Below are 19,802 nucleotides of genomic sequence, written 5' to 3'. Positions count from 1 at the left end.
ATACTTGAAAATATAAAATACAGAGAATAAATCACAGGGGTACACCTAAGGACACTGACCATAGAGATATCCTTTGGTAATTGACTCCAACACCACTGTATCACTGTCATCCCATTGTTTGTAGATTTACTTGAGTGGGCGCAAGTAATGTCTCTATTCTTCCCAGCTCTGAGATTTTATCAGCCTCTCCTTACTTGTCTTTCCCAACAATTAGAGGCTCTTTCAGGGTCAGGGGAATGAGACCTGTTATTGTTACTGTTTTTGGCATATTGAAGATGCCACGAGGAGCTTGCCAGGCTCTGACCATGCAGGAGGGATACTCTCGGTAGCTTTCTGGTCTCTCTGAAATAGAGAGAGAGATAGATATTTCTCTCTATGATTTGTTACCTAATGTCTGAACCCCATCAAGTATGGTGTTGTAATTATGAAAAATGGGAAGTCTCTTATGATGTGTCGCAGTCAGGCAGTCTGGACAGCGGCCTGGAGCGTGGTGGCAGTTGGGTAGTGGAGGTCGGCTGTCGGGACTCCAACACCAGAGGGGTAAAAATAGGACTACATCTAAATAGTTGTGTGCAGCAAAAGAAACCACCTAAAAAATGGAAAGGCAATGTAATTTCTAGAAGATATTTGTATGTGATACATCAAATAAGATATTATCCAAAGTACATATAGAAAGCATTCAAATTAATAGATATATAAATAGAATAAAAAAACAAAAATTGACAGAAAATTTAAATAGACATTTCTCTGAAGAATGCATAGTCAACAGACACATAAAATGCTCAACTTAAGGTATTAGACAAATGTAAATCAAAAACTATAAAATGATATCACTTGAAATCTTTGAGAATGAGCCATATCAAAAAGGACTGGAAAGAACTTTATTGGCAAGGATACAGAGAAATGGACGGGAATGTAAATTAATGCATTCTCTATGAATACTGAGAGGGTGATGCCAAGAAACAAACAAAACACTAAAAGCAAAAAATACAAATGACCCATTAACTATAAAATAATAAAGGTATTTATATTAAAAGTTATTAAAATAATTTAAAAAGATATAGTGATTCCAATATTCATTGTAGCATTATTCATAGTAACGAAGATATGGAAACTGCCTGAATACACATACGTAGGTGACACCTGGACAAAGATGTGGTATCTACACTCAAGAGAATCTGACTATACAATCAATACAGTACTCAGCTATTAACATGTTTAAATATATAAATATGTATGAAGACCAGAGGCCAGAAATATAGTACAGGAAGTAAGCTGCTTTCCATACAGAGACTGACTCTTGTTTGATTCCAAACACTACCTAAGTTTCCCCCAGCACCACCAGGAGTGATGCCTAAATACAGAGCATAAGTCCTTAGCACTCCCAGCTGTGGCCCCAAATCCCCTTCTCCTAGAGAATGTAACTACCACTTGGTTTCTTATCTTAAATCTAAATTAGTAAAGCAAATAGACAAATCACAACAAAAAGAAACAGACTGAAAAATCAGATTCCCAGAGCAGGAGGAGAGGAAGGGTAGGAGAAAAGGGTAAGTAGGATCAACCTAATGAGAATGACTCTAGAAATTCTGTGGCGGTGTACAAGATTTATACATATACTTAAGTGTGAAGATATATTTCTTAATTTTATACTGTATCATAACACAACTAAAAGAAAAATATCAAGAAAACATTTATTTAGAACAATATATATCTACTCCAATGGCATCTTACTACTTTTACCTATACCAACTAATTTCAACCTCCCACTAGCAAAGTGTTCAATTTTCTAGAATACTTCCCACTGACTCCAAAGATACAGTATAGGGCTTAATGTGCTTGCCTTTCATGAGGCAGACCCTAGTTTGATCCCTAGCACCACATACAGTACTTCATGCACTACCAAGAATGTTCACTGATACTCCAAGAGCAAGGAGTAGGCCCTGAGCCTGGGCAAAAAAAGAAAACAAAATACTCCTTACCCTTTTCTCTTTATTAATGTACTGTTGCTCCTCTTGGAACACATCACTGGGCCCAATACTACATATTAGTCTGTGTATTACAATCAATCTCATATAGCATAGAAGCTCTGAAAGAAACGTAATTCCATTTAATTCACACCTGTATATTTGCTTCTGTGTTCAGCATCTAGACCAATGCCTAGAGACTAGTGAGACCATTTAAAAAAAATAAAAGAAGCAAATGTGTTGAGAAAATGCTAACGGTTATTTTAAGGAAACATGGGGGTTTGGGTGGAATAAGGAACTGTTAGAATAACTGTAACAGAATAAAACTTACAGAAAACATCTCTCTATTCAATTAGAGAGTTTTACCAGAGAGAAAAATCTCTAACCTAATTACATTTGCAGGAATCTAACTGATTTTTAAATACTATTTAAAAGGAATAGCAAACACTGTAGAGAACATCAAACTCTGACAGGAAAATGACAGTTGAAATATGTCAGGAATATGTAATGAACATCTCACTGAGTAGGCTTTGATTAATAGATTTAAGCAATGCCCATGGAATTTGATAATTTCCAGATATATTTGTAAATTCATATCATTTGGCATTCCTTTCTAACTTATTAGGAAAATTAATCTGCATAATTTCTTATAATTTATATTTTTATTTTATTACATTTATATTAAAGGTTTTTAGATATCTTCATGATTTATTTGTTCATTTGTAGTTTCCAAACTGCCCACGTATAACTAAACCTTTTTGAAATTAAGGAACACAAGGAATCACGTCACCATTCTTTAAAATTTTGAACTATATAACAACCAACTGCTAGGTTATCAGCCTACTCGTACGCCAAAGCTTGTGTTTATCTCCATAGCATTAACCTTGCTGAGAGCTAATTTCCAAAGGTTATATTCTGCATGAGATTATATTTGCACACCTTTCTTGATACAAAATTTTAACAGAACAGATTCATGGTTGCCAGGGGCTAAAGAGGAAACAGATACAAGAAGAAACTGGTGTGACATGAAAGGGCAATACAAGAAATCTGTATGAGGCGGAACATATGTAGTCTTGATTTCGTTAAAGTCAGCATCCTGATTTAAGCTCTATGCTGTTTTATATGATTATACTATTGTCTGACAAGATGCTACCATTGGCAGAAACTGAGTGAAGTGTGTATCATCTTTATTTTCACAAATGCATATGAATCCACAAACATCTCAAACTGTAATTTAAAAGCAAAACAAAACACAGAAAGTCTTGAGCAAAAAAAAAATTGTTGAGAGCTTGAGGTGAAAGATGATTTGAAGTGGAAGATGGAGGATGATATTGAACCAGGTAGAGCCATTTGCAATGAGTGATGAGGAAATGAAGCCAATGTGGCAGGTAGGTAAAAGCAACTGAAATAAAGGAGCCACCTGAAATGAGAGCTCCTTTGATTGTCTTGAAGATGGCCCACACCCTTGGAAGGCACAGTGGCAGCTTTACCTTTGAGATCTGTGATTCACATGTCCCCTTGTCCCTCCAAATATCTTCAGTTTAAAACAATGCAAACAGAATATATTTCCTGCTGTCTAACCATTCTTAAGACATCAATGTTCACAATGACCTCGTTTAAAGAACAAAATGATTTTTAAGAAAATATATAATTTATCATAGCTTAATTTTCTTTTGGTTTTCCTTGGACATTATTTAAGGCTAACAGAACCCAAGGTAGCAAATTTATGGAGATATTCATTATATTTATTACCAGTCTTGATTACAACTGTAAACACGCACCTCTTTTGATTTAGTAACCTGCATGTTTTTGATTTAGTAACCTGCATGTAGGTATGTAATGAGATAGATATGTCTCATTTCACTGGGTAAATCTCACAAATTGTTCTTCTAGTTGCTGAACAAGCTGTTCTTTGTGAATTTTTCTCCTTAAGTTAGATAGCTTTCAATTATTTTTTTTTAAAAAAAGTAAAATGTTTCAAAGAAATATGGTTGTTTGGAGACCCTCTTTTACTTCAAGCTGGACTCTATGAATATTAATCAACTTACATTACAGAGCTGTGTGGACCATGGAGAAAACATGATTCTTAAAAGTCTTATGTTTATGCTCATTATGCTTTCAGTGAGGACTCACAATTCAATGCAAAAAGGTGCTCTTATGCTTTCGTTTTTATAAAGGAGAACAATGATTCTATTTTAAAAAAATAGTCCCTCTACTTGGTAGCCCTGGCAGTTATGTCCACACCCCAAAGCTGCTACCCAATTAAAAATGTTACTTCCGCTTTACCTTCCCATTAAAATTACTGAACTCCCTGAACAAACCCAATGACCTCTTAATACCTGTATTGCGAACCATAATGAACAAAAGGGGAGAGAGAGAGAGAGAGAGAGAGAGAGAGAGAGAGAGAGAGAGAGAGAGAGAGAGAGAGAGAGAAAGTGCCTGCTATGTAAGCAGACCTGGATGGGGGTGGGGGCAGAGGAGTGTGAAGAGAAACTGGGTACATTGGTGCTGGGAAGTGTGCACTGGTGGAGGGGTGGGTATTGGATACTGTCTGACTGAAACCCAATCATGAACAGTTTTGTAATGGTTTATCTCATGGTGATTCAATAAAAAATAAAAATTAAAAACAAATTCCCAAAGAAGAATTTATCTGAGATTTGTTCAGAAAATCAGTTATTACTCCATCTCATAAAATTCAGATTTATAAAAATTGGTCTCAACTTCAGAAAACATTAAATATTGTGAGACACACTCGAGTATGTTTATCCATTTATCTATTCAACCTAGTTATGATGCATTGTACCAAATCAGTAAAAAATATAATCCCTCACAGACAATAAGAGAACCCTTATTTTTAGTGGGTTTCAGAACTGCATGTTATGTTCTGATTAAAAAAGAATAGTATCTGGGATAGGCAAAGGAAATAAGCAAATTTGTGCATTCGGATAAAACTAGGATTTCTGTATATGTGATTTGGTGTATAAACAAATTAAATATGAAATTGAACATAGTTCCTCAGCAAACACGTCTCAGATCGTTGTGTAACAAAGGTAAGCTGGAACCACTAGCAAAGTGTCAGAAACTCGTTTTTTGATAAAGGAAAAGTCAAAGCCAACATGCCACACAATATTTCAGAAATTAGAATTGTACTTTAACACCAAAGTGTAGTTTTGAATACAAAGTAAAATGTACTATACCCACATGAGCTATGAATATAAGGATGGAACTTTGCTATCTCTCTGACAGGAAGATTTATAGACCCTAGTAAATTTACCTTCAGGTAGTTTGGCATATTTTTTAACTCAGCAAATTACAAAAACACCATCCCTGGCATTTTCAGTGAATGGAACAATTGTCCAACTTGCTTCTGCTGAAGTTAAAATAGGCTTACAATGGAATAGACAGTATAATAAATTGAGCAATGCTGCTTGGTTGTTTCATACAAAGCAACATTCTTGTTAATGTGTTTTGTTAAGAAAACATAAATAACTATCAATATTTTAATCCAGGTCCCAAGAGACAGCACAGGAGTTAAGAGTGTGGCCCGGTATGCAGTTTACCTTGGTTCAAACCCCGGCACTGCATGTGGTCCTTGAAAACTGTCAGGAATGAACCCTGAACACAGAACTAGGAGTAATCTCTGAGCACAGCTGTGGATGATCCAAAAATAAAAAATAAATTTATAAGCCTAATTGTTCCTTTGGCATTTCTATTACCTGCCAGGTACTATACATGGCACCCTAGAAAGGTAGTCACATTTAACCGTCAATCATTGTAAGAATCATTACTACCCCATGTCACAGAAGATTTGAAACTCAGAATGATGGGCCTAGCAGAAGGTCACAAACCAGAGTCATACTGCTAGCAACATGGATCAAAACTCAGACATGCTTAGAGTTATAGAGGAGACACGTGGGGGGCTGCCTTTGGAAACTGGGCCTGAGAGTGCAAACAGGCAGAACATTTATTTTTTATTTTATGAGGTTACTGTTTGTTTTCTTATTTAACAAGGATAATGGATTGCTTTGATAAGCTTATAGCATTCCTTATTCTGATAGAAAACACCACCTTTGAGTCATGAACACATGTACTGAGTAAATACCATATGTTTATGCGCCTAATATTCTATTTATAAATTATGAGATTATATAATTTATATTAATTATAGAAATATTTTCTCTTCTGGAAAATATAAAGATATCCAGAGATTATATAACATGTTCAATAATGTAATCTATCAATGATCTGCAATTTCTGCTACATGAGTTTCTATAAATTTTTTTCTCATTTTTGCAAATGAGCTAAATCTAAATCTCTAAGGTAGAATTTAGGAATATATCTGATGAAATACTGCCACAAATATATGGTAAATGAATCGATGACTCAATTACTACTGAAACTATTCTTGAAAATAACTCAGCATATCCTCTTCCAGGCATATTATCAACACAAAATACTTACATTTACCATAAGAGCACTGGATTAATAACAATTCACATTGCAATAGCCTAAAACCTCAAGTTGGCCAAAAGCCTAGGCCTATGAGATTGGATAAATTGTTCACAAAAGGAAATGCTATCAAACAATTGATGATGACATGTGACAGTGAGGATGAATCTCACAAGCAAAATGTTGAATAAAAGTAACCAGACACAAAATAGTACATACTACAGATACTTTTAATTCCAGTAGTAAAAAAAAAGTGTGGGGGGGGGTGGGGGGGTGGTAAGACTGAGGGACTACAAATATAGTTGGTGCTTCATACTCCTTGATCTGCATGATAGCCACATGGGCTTGTTCAGTCTAAGAAACTAATCAAACTGTACACTTACAACCTGTCTATTTTCCTATAATATATAGCATTGTAATGAACACTGAAATAAATTCAAGATCAATGATTGGTAGGAGCCCTTAATTTTAAAAATTTAGTAGCAGCACTGAGTTTAAAATTTAATAATCAAGTAAAATTTAAAACTTAAAAACACAGCAAAAGAATTGTGCTGCAAGAGAGAAAATTATAGATAGAGGTTGAGATTCTGACACCAGCACTGGTATATTGGATTAAAGGCAAATGTATCTCTAGCTTCCTTTGAGGGGCATCTCTGTCCTGGAATCTTATTTCACTTGTCTTGTAACTTGTTGTCTGGATTAATCAATGTATGTATAGAAGACATAATATTTAGCAAAGGATTCAGCAAGCAGTCCTTCCTCTCCTTCCCTTGACCCTAAAGCATGATATAAATACAATTAACATAAAAACAACTGCTGTGTTCAAGGGCCACTACTGGCTCTGTGCTCAGGGACCATTCCTGGCAGTGATCAGAGGACATATACGGTACCTGGAATTCATACCGGGCACAGCTGCCTGCAAAGTAAGTACCTTACCTCCTGTATTACATTTCTAGTCCTTTAAAATATATTCTTAAATGTGGTAAGTTATATAATCAGTGTCTAGCTGATTATCAATGTGAGCAGAGTATTTATACCAGTACAGAATTGGGTCATTCCAAAGGATGTTTAGCAACTGTCAATTTTGCAGGATTTTCCAAGATCGAAAAACAAATAGGTAGTGACTGAGCTTCAAGATACACATTCTCTAGAAATCGTATCCCTAAGGTATATAAATGCAGTATCTGGAGGAAAAAAATGTAAAAGCTCACTTTTGAAAAGAAACCAGTTTTCCCTGTGCAGTTTCCCTTTGCCAGCTGTTCCATCTCTTCCATCTCTGACCAAATACACATTGTATCCCCAGGCCCTCTCTCAGCCTTCTCTGAATTTCCCAGGACCATATATCTCTGCCCTGGAGCCAGGCTGACGGGGAGACTGAGGTAATGGGCAATGCCAGGAGAGGTTTAGACCAACTAGACAATCCTGTAACCTCCCAGCATCCTCTGTAAACACTTGCCAGTTGATAAGGAATGTAAGAGCCTTTAAAAGGGCCTACCTACACAACACTTCCTTTTAACCTAGTCCTATATTAATAAGTTCCTCCCTACCCGGGGAGTTCCTTTTCCTTTCTCTTCCACTTTCCAATAAACTCTTCTACATTCCAGCTCTGAATCTGAGCATCTTTCTTACTCAGTATTCGTGAAAATATTGAAGAACCTGGGAACTGTGGATGAACACAGAGACCCGCCATCACCACTCTAGCCTCTCCGTGATACACTTTCCTCAACAGGAGAAAGCTGTGATCCCTACTTTTAGCAAAAGGAGTGTTCTTGTACAAGGAAGCTCTGCTCAAATTCTAGCAACCCAATTTAAATGCAGAAGAAAAAAAGCAGATCTGCATATTAAAGGATGCTGAGCTGCAGAGCAGATCTTTATCAGATGTGGTGAGGGCTGGAGCATCGTTAGTCATAGCACATCCAAAACATTTACCCTGTACAGAGCTTTGGTCTCAATGCCCAGTTCTCAGCTGGGCTCCACAGCAGATGGGATTTGGAGAAGATTGAAATGAGCAAAGACTGAAAACAAAGAAACAAGTTAAAACCAGCCAACATAATTCACACACATTACAATTCAACAACGATCATGAACTGTGTTTGAATCAAAGGATTTAAAGGTGATGGAACAGAAGTGCATTTTTAACAAAATCTAACCAAGTGATAGCCTTATTGTGTTAGTGGCTTATCTATTGGTTCTGCTCCTGCTTTCCCAGGCAAAAATAATGCCTCTTTCACTGTATTTTTAGAGGAAAGTGTACATTCAGGACATAATTATTGTCTACTTCTGATCCCAGCAAAATGTATACCTGGAAATGAAAGCAAAATTAAAGGGAAAAGAAAAAGAATGGAAGGGGACTGGTTGTGTCAAGTTAATTTATATTTCACCATATTCTTTTATATTCTTGGCCACGATGATCAACTGCAAATGGCTCTAATTATCACGGATCATGACCACTCCCCACAGTAGGTCCTGACAACACCCAGGAGTTACACAGCCATAAAAAGTGAGTATATTACATGACACATTTCTCATGTCTCACAAAGAACAGCTATGACAACAATAAAAACACTGGAAACTTTGTTCTTAATCTTTAAATCTTTAAAAATTCAATTTTCCAGCTACAAAAGTGAGATCAAAACCGTGGCTACAAAATAGAAGTTCTGTTTATATGCCAAACTTTCACGTGCTCTCTTCTGAGGGTTTCAGAAATGGCAAATGGCAGTTTATGGGGTCAACATAATTAAAAAATTCATCATTGGAAATTGATGTGGTAGGGAATTTGTTCTAAAGCAGCAGTCAGCAGAATTTTTGTTGTTTATTTGGGGACTGTAGTCAGTGTGATGTAGGCAGGTAGACAGGGAAGGCCCCCTCCCAAGGCAATGACAAAAGCCAGCCCTGCAGAAAATAGGAAAACAGAAACTAAGGCCTGGCAAGACCCTCACCTATCTACCTACAGCAACAGACCCAGAGAAGCTCCTGGCCAGGAAAGGAATTCAAAGAAGACCATTACCTTTCCCAACATCCTTGGTAACCTCCTTAGCAACGGGTCCACATGGGGCAGGTTGGGGAAACCCTATAAAGGCCACCTTGAACAAGGGAAGTGGACGCATATGCTGCCTGAACCCTTGTGCTGCTTGCGCCATGTGGCCGAGCACATGTGGGCAGAGCACATGTGTTGCCCGCATCTCCTCTCTTGAGATGTGTACTTCCATGCTTTTCTGTCTAATGCTAGGATGTATATAGGGACTCTCTCTCTGCCCTTGGAGAAGCCCGTGTTCTCTCTTGAGAATGCTACTCTCTCATTCTCTCCCTCTCCAAAACCGCCAAATTAAATCTATTTATTTCACTGCTTGTCTACTCCTGAAATTCCTTTCTGCGAGACGAGACGAGAACCCAGTAACTCTGGGTCCCAGGCGGCAGAGGTGGTTGGGGAGAAAGTGACCATCTTTCTCCTCCCTGCTTCACGTAAGTCACCCAGGGGGCCCACTGACATCAAGTGGTACCCTGGGGCTACACCTGGAAGTACTGAGGGGTATCATGAAGGTACTGAGATTCAAACCAATGTCACTGCTACAGCCACATTCTAGGGAAGAACTGTAACCTTTGTGCTCTCAGAACTCAGCAGTTTTATTTTTATTGGCATTTGAATAAAGCAAAAATACTTTAGTATTGGACAAGTCCATGTCACAATTTTCCAATTCTACCACCTTAGCATGGAAGAAGGCACAGACAATATGAAAGTGAAAAAATATTTCACACAGCTAGGTTCTTGTTGTGGTAGGGGGTAGGGGGGAAGGGAGGGGTATCACATAATCTCATCCACAAAACTGGTCATTTTAAACCTTGCAGCATGAGGCTCTGGTCAGGTGATGACTGGTGTAGGCTCAAACGCTGGAGTAGGAATGCTTAGAAGGAGAGCACAGATCAGGTAAGGCTCTCTTTGACCTCTCACTTGTGCTCAGGTAAACATCAGGAAAGCAGCAATCAGCAGCCAAAACACAGAAGAACCAAGGGAAGTCAAAGAGATAAGAAGCTAGATCCTATGGCCTTGAGAGGCAGGTTTTTGAGCCCAGCGACAGAATACAGAGCAACAGACCTTAGACTGGGGGCAAGCTTACACATGCCTTTGGGAATAACATGGGGCCTGACAGTGACTTCGTATACTATTCAGTTTGGTGACAGGACAAGTCACATCATACACACATCAAATAGAGAAAGAGACCTTAACACTGATTAGAGACCTAAAACCTAATTCAATGGTGTAGAAAAGATATTTTCCTATCATAAGTAATAGGAGTTTTGTTTACATACAAAAAACCAAAAAGAGTGAAGCAAATTTTGTGGTATTATAACTCAAATTTGAAGGAATAAGAAAGAACTTTCAGGCAAACAGTTAAAAGATTTTATTTTCTTTAAATTGGTCCTTCAAGGAATACTTCAAGGACTTCTATAAAAAGGAAAGAAACCCCACTAGGAAGTAAGTAGGTACATAAAATATTGCAGGAAAGGACAGTCTACAAAAACTTCATTGAAAAAAAAAAGGGTAGCAAGAAGTATTTGGCCCTGAAAGCCATAATTTGACAGCCCATGCTCCAGAGAATATAATTAAAACCACCGTCTTATTAAATGCCAACATATGAAATAAATAAACCTTTGTACTCATTCTGGATAGAGAAGACAACAGCTGTATTTTCAATACAACAACTTGAATAGAGTTATATTCTCAATGCCAAAAACTTGAGCACTTTAGACCACAGCTAAGATGAAAATTCTTTTCAAGTCTCCTTATAGTTAGAACAACCAGAATACCTTTTCTTTCTAATAGGTAAACACACATTTCAACTCTTTTCAAAAGAATACTGTTAAAACCCTAAAATAAAAGATAAATCCTTGACACAAACCAGAAAGGGAAGGGAAAGAAAATCCAGTCTGACTCAAACCTGATTCATCACAAAATCTCAACAATTCTAAAATATTTAGTTTGGCCCCTTTGTCCTTTCAGAAGTACATAAAGCACTGAAAGAGTTATAAATGATAACGCTGAATTCAGGGGTTGTATCAGAGTGGTGTGGGATCACTGGAGAAAATACCAGTGAATCCAGATGCTAGTAGCATCTGTCTTTTCAAAGAGAGGCCAAAGAGAAAAATCAACAGTCCTCTTTTTGTAACAGGTAAAGTAGGAACTTCCCTTATCCTTTTGGCTTAGAGAAAACAAGACAGAATAAGAAAGGAAAAGCAGTCTGTCACCAATGGAAGGGATTATCAGATAATATTTACTTGATAGAAGACCTTAAATATTATTCCTTCTTGGCAGGAAGACATAAAGATCAAAATTACACAAATAATGCATATGAATGATCAGAAATGTGATTAAACCAGATATAAAACCTCACTATACCTAAAGAGAAAAGTGTTATTGTTTGGGGCATAACTGGCCGTGATTAGGGATTATTCTTGTCTCTGACCTCATCAAGGATCACTCCTGGTGGGGCTTAGGGTCTCACATGTGGTCTGAGGGATTGAACTGAACACATGTCAGCTGCGTGCAAGGCAAACACTTAACCAGTTATACTATCACCCCAGCCCCACCCAACCCCAAATTCTCCTCTTCCCCCATTTTTGAGATACAATGACTTACAATACTGTTCAAGATAGTTTCATCATACATCATTCCAGTTCCACTTGCTCTTAAAAAAATGGAATCTAACAGAGCATGATAGATAAGACTATTTCTCTTCAAATTTCCAAATAGAAGATTAAAATTTTGACCAATCTTACTGACTTAAGTATCAAGGCCTATTTCCTATACAAAAACTTAATATTGCATAATAGTTAGAATCGCTGCCTTTAGTCAGATGAACAGGGACATCAGGAGGTACAGCAGGAGATGGCTCATAGAAAAAAAAGTCACAAAATGTGAACCACATTTACAAAAATAGATACTGCCAAGACACAGTGAGAGACAACAGAGACTGGATTGAGAAAAATAAAACATAAATAAGCAAGCATTAGAGATAATATATATCTAAAAAGGAGTATTATAGGTTTCTGTCACTGATGTAAAGATCTCTTACAATTTCTATATTCATATCTCTCGCCATGCACAAAAGCTAGTGAATTAAAGACCAAACCACAAAATATATTGAGGAAAACATGGTTATTAGAGGTGTCTTCAAAGATTTGACTCTGTTGGTTGAGAAAACAAAAAACAAAAACACATGTATGGGACTACATTAAGAAGTTTCTTCGTTGTAAAAGAAACTTGGACTGAAATATAAAGACATACTACTCAAATATTTCAATCTACAACATCATTTATATCCAAGGTATAAAACTTCCACAAAACTCAACAAAGACAACAACTAAGACCAATAATCTCACCACTAAAACAGCAAGAGGAGATAAACAGACTCTTCTAAGATAACACTATCAGGTAGATGAAAATAAAGTGACTGAGTAATCATCTCACACCAGTGGGAATTACATGTTTTTTAGGGGGGGCAGGAAGCAGTCACACCCAGCAGTGCTTGTGCTCGGGGATCACTCCTGATAGTGTGGGTTCTCTGTCCTTTCTTTAAATGCATTTCTTCAATCCCCTCCAAAAAAAATTGGAGTGACTCAGTCCCCACATGGTACCATTTGTGGTGCCTGTTGTACTAGCTTTCTTGCCCCAGGAATGTCATATACCATATAAAAAAATAATCAGTATTGGCGGATATGTGGTTTGTAAAGTGAACCAACCTTCACAGTTGTTGGGAATATAGTTTGGTTCACCTATGTGTAAAACCGTATGTCAAGTTCTCAAAAAAAAAAAAAAAGAAAGAAAGAAAAAAAAGAATAGAGCTTCCATATGTGCCAGAAATTCCATCTGGGGGCATATACTTTAACAGCAACAAAAAAAAAACCCATGAATTATATACAGCTATTTTCGTGGGAATGCTAGGACATGAAGACAACCTAAATGTCCAAAGAAAAATGACTGGAGAAACAGTATCACAGGTGGCATTTGCCTTGCATGCAGCCAACCTGGAGTTCATCCCCAGCTCCAACAGCTCCCCTGTGCATCAACAGGAGGGATTGCTGAGCACTGAAACAGGAGTAGACCCTGAATACACTGGGTGTGGCTCAAACACACACGCAAAAACAACCCTCATCCACGACACAAATAAAGTTGTCGTGTACACACATACAGAAGAATACTACACAGCTCTAATAAAAGATGAAATCTCATGGTCGCTGCAAGTTGTATAGAATGGAGGGCATCAAGTAAAGTGGAATAAGAATAATATTGATCTCATTCATCTGTGTTATAACAAAACAATGTAATTGACAATATAAAATGATGGAATACCCTTAGTTTTTGTTCACAAAACAGATTATCAAACAGTGGGGTAAAGAAAGAGGTGGATTAGCAGTAAACATAAGGACAGTGATGGAAGAACTTGGGCACTTTGGTTATGGTGAAGGTGCAGAAACTTTATACATCACAGAGACTATAAACTAAAGCTCCTGAAGAAAGCTCAGCAGAATCTCCTTGACCACGCAACAGGCTCTCTTCACCAGTGCACCTTGGAGGGGGGCAGGTTGAGTTTTCCTCCCTGCCCCAAGTAGAACCCTGGCAGTCAAAACCCTCCAGAACCCAACCACTGCCATGCTCAAGGCCACTCTCCACATGCTCATATCTCACCCAAGAGGGATGAGCCTCACACAAAATGGGATGAACCTCACTGAGAGTGGACCGGCAGGAAAACCCAGGTATGCAGGACCCATGACTGAGATCTCCATGCCCACTTGGATCGGGACTGGGTCTCCTCCCAGCTCCCCAGTTTTCCAGTAGCTTGGCAGTCACACCCACAAACTGCCCCCAGTGTTATGTAATCTCACCAACGGTCAAGACCCAGAGACTATAAATGAAAGCTCCCGGAAAAGAATGCCACAGAATTTCTTGCAGCACTAGGCTGCATTCACAGTCGTGCAGACCTCTTGTACTCAACCTCACTTGCTTATCAAAAGTATCACACATTTGTTTGGTTTCTAACATACTTGCTTATATTCTCTTATATTCAGGCTCCATTATGAAATACAACAATCCTCACACATTTACCTCTTCTTGTGGTGGGAAGGTCTCCGTGGTGGGATTGGTGTTTGAATATTATCTGTAATGAACTACTTTTATAAAAATAAAATAATAAAAGGAAAGTTTATACATCAAAACTTTAGGAGTTAACGCTACTGTAGCCACAATACCTGAGGTAGAAAATATAGAAATAAAGAATATTTTAAAAATATGTCATTTTGACTTATGAAAAGAATTAAAGACAATATGGCACACTCATAATTGCATCAGAGAAATTAAAATATAGGGCTGGTTAGACATTATAGCATGCAAGGAGCTTGGCTTGTATACATCTGACCTAGAGTCAATCCCTGTGGTCCCCAAGCACAGCCAGGAATGATTCTGAGTGCAGAACCAGAAGTTTCCACTGAGCATCATCTTGTACGGCCCCAAAGCAAACAAACAAAAGATTAAAAATACAAGTAATGTAGAGACAATCTGAGACATTTAAGAATGTCTTTTAATTCACATATTTAAAGAACATTCCAATGACTAAACTGAATACAACAGAGCTCCAAAAGCAAACTCAACAAGTGATAAAGGATAGAGCATCCAATTCTGGAAAGAAAATGATCATCTAAATCCAGAAGACCCAAAGGACCTCAAACTAGGTTGGCCCTGAATAGGAGTAAACTGAGACAAAATTATTAAAATTAAAATACATAGAAATATTGAAAATAGAGAAAGAAGTCCAGAAAAGAAGTCTATAAGAGAAGATCCATTAAGACTAGATCTTTCTAGCAAATTTTTCAGCCAAGAAATACTGGAATGGTATAGTCATCGTGTTGGAGGAGGAGGGAGAGCAAGAAATAAAATTGTACCCCTTGTATGTCTCCTAGGTATAAGAAGTAAGTTATTCCTTAGGTAAAAGCTAATAGAGTTCATTGCCACTAAACATTCCTTACAAAAATCCTAATGGGAGTTCTCCAAGTTGAAGGATACCAATTATCACATAAGTATAATAGCATAAAACTCACTGATAATGACAAATATTTAGTCATACTTATATTATTTAACAGGGTTATTATACAAAGTTTATTTAAAATTCTAGTTTAACAGTTAAAAAATCAAACATAATAAATCAACCATAACTGTAATAGTTATTAGTTCACAGTATAAAAACATATAAACTGTGATGTCAATAATCTAAAATGTGAGGGGTGAGTAGTATAAATGTGAAGTTTATAAATTTTATTTAAGTTAACTTGTTAACAGGTTTTTAGAAAGTGTTATAATTTTCAAATTTTTAGGGTCATAGTCACAAGGGAAATCTTGTATTCATTACATGAAAGAGTATAATAAAGTTGTCAAAGCATGCTGACACCCAGAATGCCAAAACAAAAAAGATAGCAAAGCATGAAACAAGCTACAGACACACAAAATAGTAAAAAACATTAAATAAAGTGGCAGTAAGTCCTCCCCTGGAGATAACTAATGTAACCATATAACCAAAAATGAATTAAGATTTAAGCAAAATAGTAAAAAAGAAATATATGAAAACAAGCACAATGAAAATATATAATTATTATAGACAATGACATTCATGGAGGGAAGTGGGCACTGGTGAAGAGATTGGTATTGAAACAATAAATATCTTTGTAACTCACCATGAAAGGAGGAGAGGAGAAAGAGGGAAAGGGGAAAGGGAAAGGAGGAGAGGAAGGAGAAGAAAACCAATTATGTATCCAATATCAGATCACTTAAAGAAAAAAATAAGAGCTAACAGAAGAAATAAACAGCAATATAATGATAGTTGGGGACTTTAATATCTCACTGTCAACAAAATAAAATGAGAAAATTGTGGATACTTCACAGATTAAAGAGACATACTGAGCATTCTATCCAACAACATAATACATATTTTTCTCAACCACAAATGGAGTTATTTCTGAGATCATTGTGAGGCTACAAACATGTCTTAGTAAATGCAAGAAGATTGTAGCCATACCATGTTTCTTCTCTGACCACAATGATCTGAAACTAAAAATCATTAAAATCAGAGTAAAAATGTGGAAGAATAAAAAATCATAAATTCTTTGAAAATTACTCTCCTGAACAAATTTCTTTTTTTTTCTTTTTGGGTCCCACCCGGCAATGCACAGGGGTTACTCCTGGCACTGCCTGCACTCAGGAATCACTCCTGGCAGTGCTCGGGGGACCAGATGGGATGCTGGGAATCAAACTCAGGTCGGCTGCGTGCAAGGCAAATGCCCTACCCACTGTGCTAGCACTCCAGCCCCCGAACAAACTTCTTAAGGAAGAAAACAATTAGAAAAATTTTAAAATATCTTGAGGGAGACAAGAGATAGTACTTGCCCAGCACATGCTGGACCCAGGTTTGATCTCATGCATCACATGGTTCCTCCCAGGCTTCACTGGGTACAGCCTTGGAGGCCCCTGAGTACCCTTGGGTTGACTCAGGTAATCCCACAGGTCTGCATAGAACAGCATCCTCAAGCCCTTGCACTGAACTGCCAGCCTGGTTGACCAGGAGTCACTGGTGGGGGCACCAGGATCAGCAAGAGGTGTTTAGAACCTTCTTTCCCTGCCCCAAATCTTGAGATGGACAAAAATGAAAAAAATATACCAAGGTCTGTGGGATGAGTGAAAACTTCTTTAATTCCTACACAGAGAAAAAAAATTCACACAAAACAATGAGCAATTAACTTATACCTCTGAGAATGGTCTTAATCAATGACTAGTAATAACAAGTGTTGAAAGTGGGAGAGTGGGGAAGAAAAGCATCATCAGGCACTGTGGGTGGGAATGTAAATTGGTTTAGTCTCTATAGACTCCAGTTTGGATATCTCAAAATATTAATAGATTTACCCTATATTCCAGCTACTCACATCTTTCTAAATTTGAGAAGTTGCATATCTACCTATATTCGTGCTATTTACAACATCTTATATATGTAAATTTAAGTACCCAATAACCATGGAGTCAATAAAGATGCAGTATATTTATTCAATAGAATATTACTTGGCAATTAAACATGGTGAATTCTTGCCTTTTGCAATAGCAGGGAGGGACTGGAGTTGCTCCTGCTAAGCAAGGTTAACAAAGAGGAACAAAGATGAATAAAATGAGAGGAAAAGAGGTGAATAATCTCCCTTATATGTAGGACATAGATATATGTGGGCTGTACAGCAAAGCAAGTTAACAAAGCCAAACAAAAAGAAACATTTGGAGGCCAGAGCAAATACAGGGGGTAAGACAGTCACTTGTCTGTGGTGGTAGCAGGAAGATCCCGGAATTAAGTCACCTAAAATGGGAATGAATTCAAGCATAGTGACCCTCTACAGGACTATGGAATCTGAATGAAGAACTGTAAGTATTACCACAGCTCTCCACAGAGCGAGGATACGTTCATGACAGTAGCTCCTTTACTTGATTGGGCAGAAGAAGGCTGTAAGACACTACAAAACAGCAAGAAGCAATGACTAATAAAGCACTGTACTAATAAACTTCCATTGTCTCCAAATGAAATTTGAAGCAAGACTGAACATTTTTGTGTAAGATGCTGGAGTCCTTTGCGACTTTGAAGACATATGGGCATGGATTTCCTGGATTAAAAGCAGATAGGAAATCACAGGATTAATTTTTACTAATATGTAGCCATTTTTTTCACTCCCAAATTACAGAGAGCTTAATTGAGGATATTGGTACATAATGTAGGATCTTATCCTGAGCAATAGAGTTGGGCATGGAAAATTAAGCAGAAAGTAATTTTACCTAATTTCATAGTACGGCCTTAGGAGAAACTAAATGGAGTAATGTTCTCATCCATTTCAATAGTTTCTGAGGCTCCATCTCCATTTATAGAAGCTCTGAGATGAGGGGTTAAGTGCCTGAATTATCAGTATCAAATGGACAGAACAAGAAATAATTTAGATTTTTTAAGCAGTCATATGAAAACAAAAGACTTAATTTTTTGTGTGTACTAAAATACTCCTGTGGAAGTCTACATTTCATATTCACACTGCCCCATCTACAGCTATTGAACCCACTGAAATGTATCAGGGCCCAGGATATGGTCTACCCATCTCATCTTATCAAAATTCACTTTTTTCTCATGCTGTCATTAAATATGAAGGAAAGAGAGATCAATCTGGATCAAGACCAAGAGAAACAGTATGTCTCAATGCTAAAAGATACAACTCTCAGTGAAAGGAGTCTGGAGGTTAAAAACCCAATCCTCTGAGCACTGAGTCCTTATCAGTTGCTTTTTCAGATGTATTTTCTCCCTTGATCTGCTTTCTTAAAGTGCTAGTTAGCTACCATTGTCAATAAAGTATTTTTCCCCTACGAAAGCACACTGAATATCAGTTTCCCATTCCTCACTACCCACACAGTGTTCTAGGAACCAGAGTTGGGATAGGATATGGTTGTCAGACATGGTTCTGACCAGACTGACAGAACCCTCAAAATCATGTGTTCCAGTCAGTTTCATTAGATGTCCTTTCATAAAATGTTAATTTGGGGGCTGGAGCAATAGTGCAGCAGGTAGGGTGTTTGCCTTGCACGCAGCCGAGCCAGGTTCGATTTCCAGCATCCCATATGGTCCCCCGAGCACTGCCAGGAGTAATTTCTGAGTGCATAAGCCAGGAGTAACCCCTGTGCAATGGCGGGTGTGACCCCAAAACAAAACAAAACAAAATGTTGATTTGCCTGAAATATTCCTTCAATGAATATCAATACAATACAATAATCAATACAGACAACTTACAGGGTGGCTGTGTTCATAGTTGGTGCCAGAACAAAATTTGTGATGCTATCCAAATATCTTCCTTGGAGATTTAACCAACAGGCATCTGCAAAATTTTATGAGGTTAATTCCTTGGGACCAGAAAAAATATTTTGCCTCAAACCGTTTAGCACCATCTTTATAAGAAGTTATCATCTTGTTCTATAATAAGAATCTAAGGGATAATATTAATTTCTCCCAAAACTTGGTCATGCTTGGTAGTAAATTAGATAGCTCAGGAAATATATACTTTTAAGACATTAACTGGCTGCAGAGTTTTTTACCTTCCAAGACTGTACCAAACATTCTCCTCATGACCTGAAATAAATTCAGTGACTCTTGAAGCACCTAAGCATGACTCACACACCAGGGCTAATTTAACTGAATAAAAACTCAGAAAAACATCCAAGCACTATCTTCCACAAATAGGACGAACAGTCATTTTATTTGTCTGGCAGGTCTTGATTTGGAAAAGAAGTCTATGCCATATTGATGTAGGCAGATAGATAGGGAAAGGCCCTTTGCAATG

The sequence above is a fragment of the Sorex fumeus genome, unplaced genomic scaffold (assembly GCF_029834395.1).
Source record: "Sorex fumeus unplaced genomic scaffold, SorFum_2.1 ptg000008l, whole genome shotgun sequence".
Classification (NCBI taxonomy): domain Eukaryota; kingdom Metazoa; phylum Chordata; class Mammalia; order Eulipotyphla; family Soricidae; genus Sorex; species Sorex fumeus.
The sequence above is the reverse complement of the archived record's forward strand: the minus strand, read 5'-3'. Positions refer to the sequence as shown.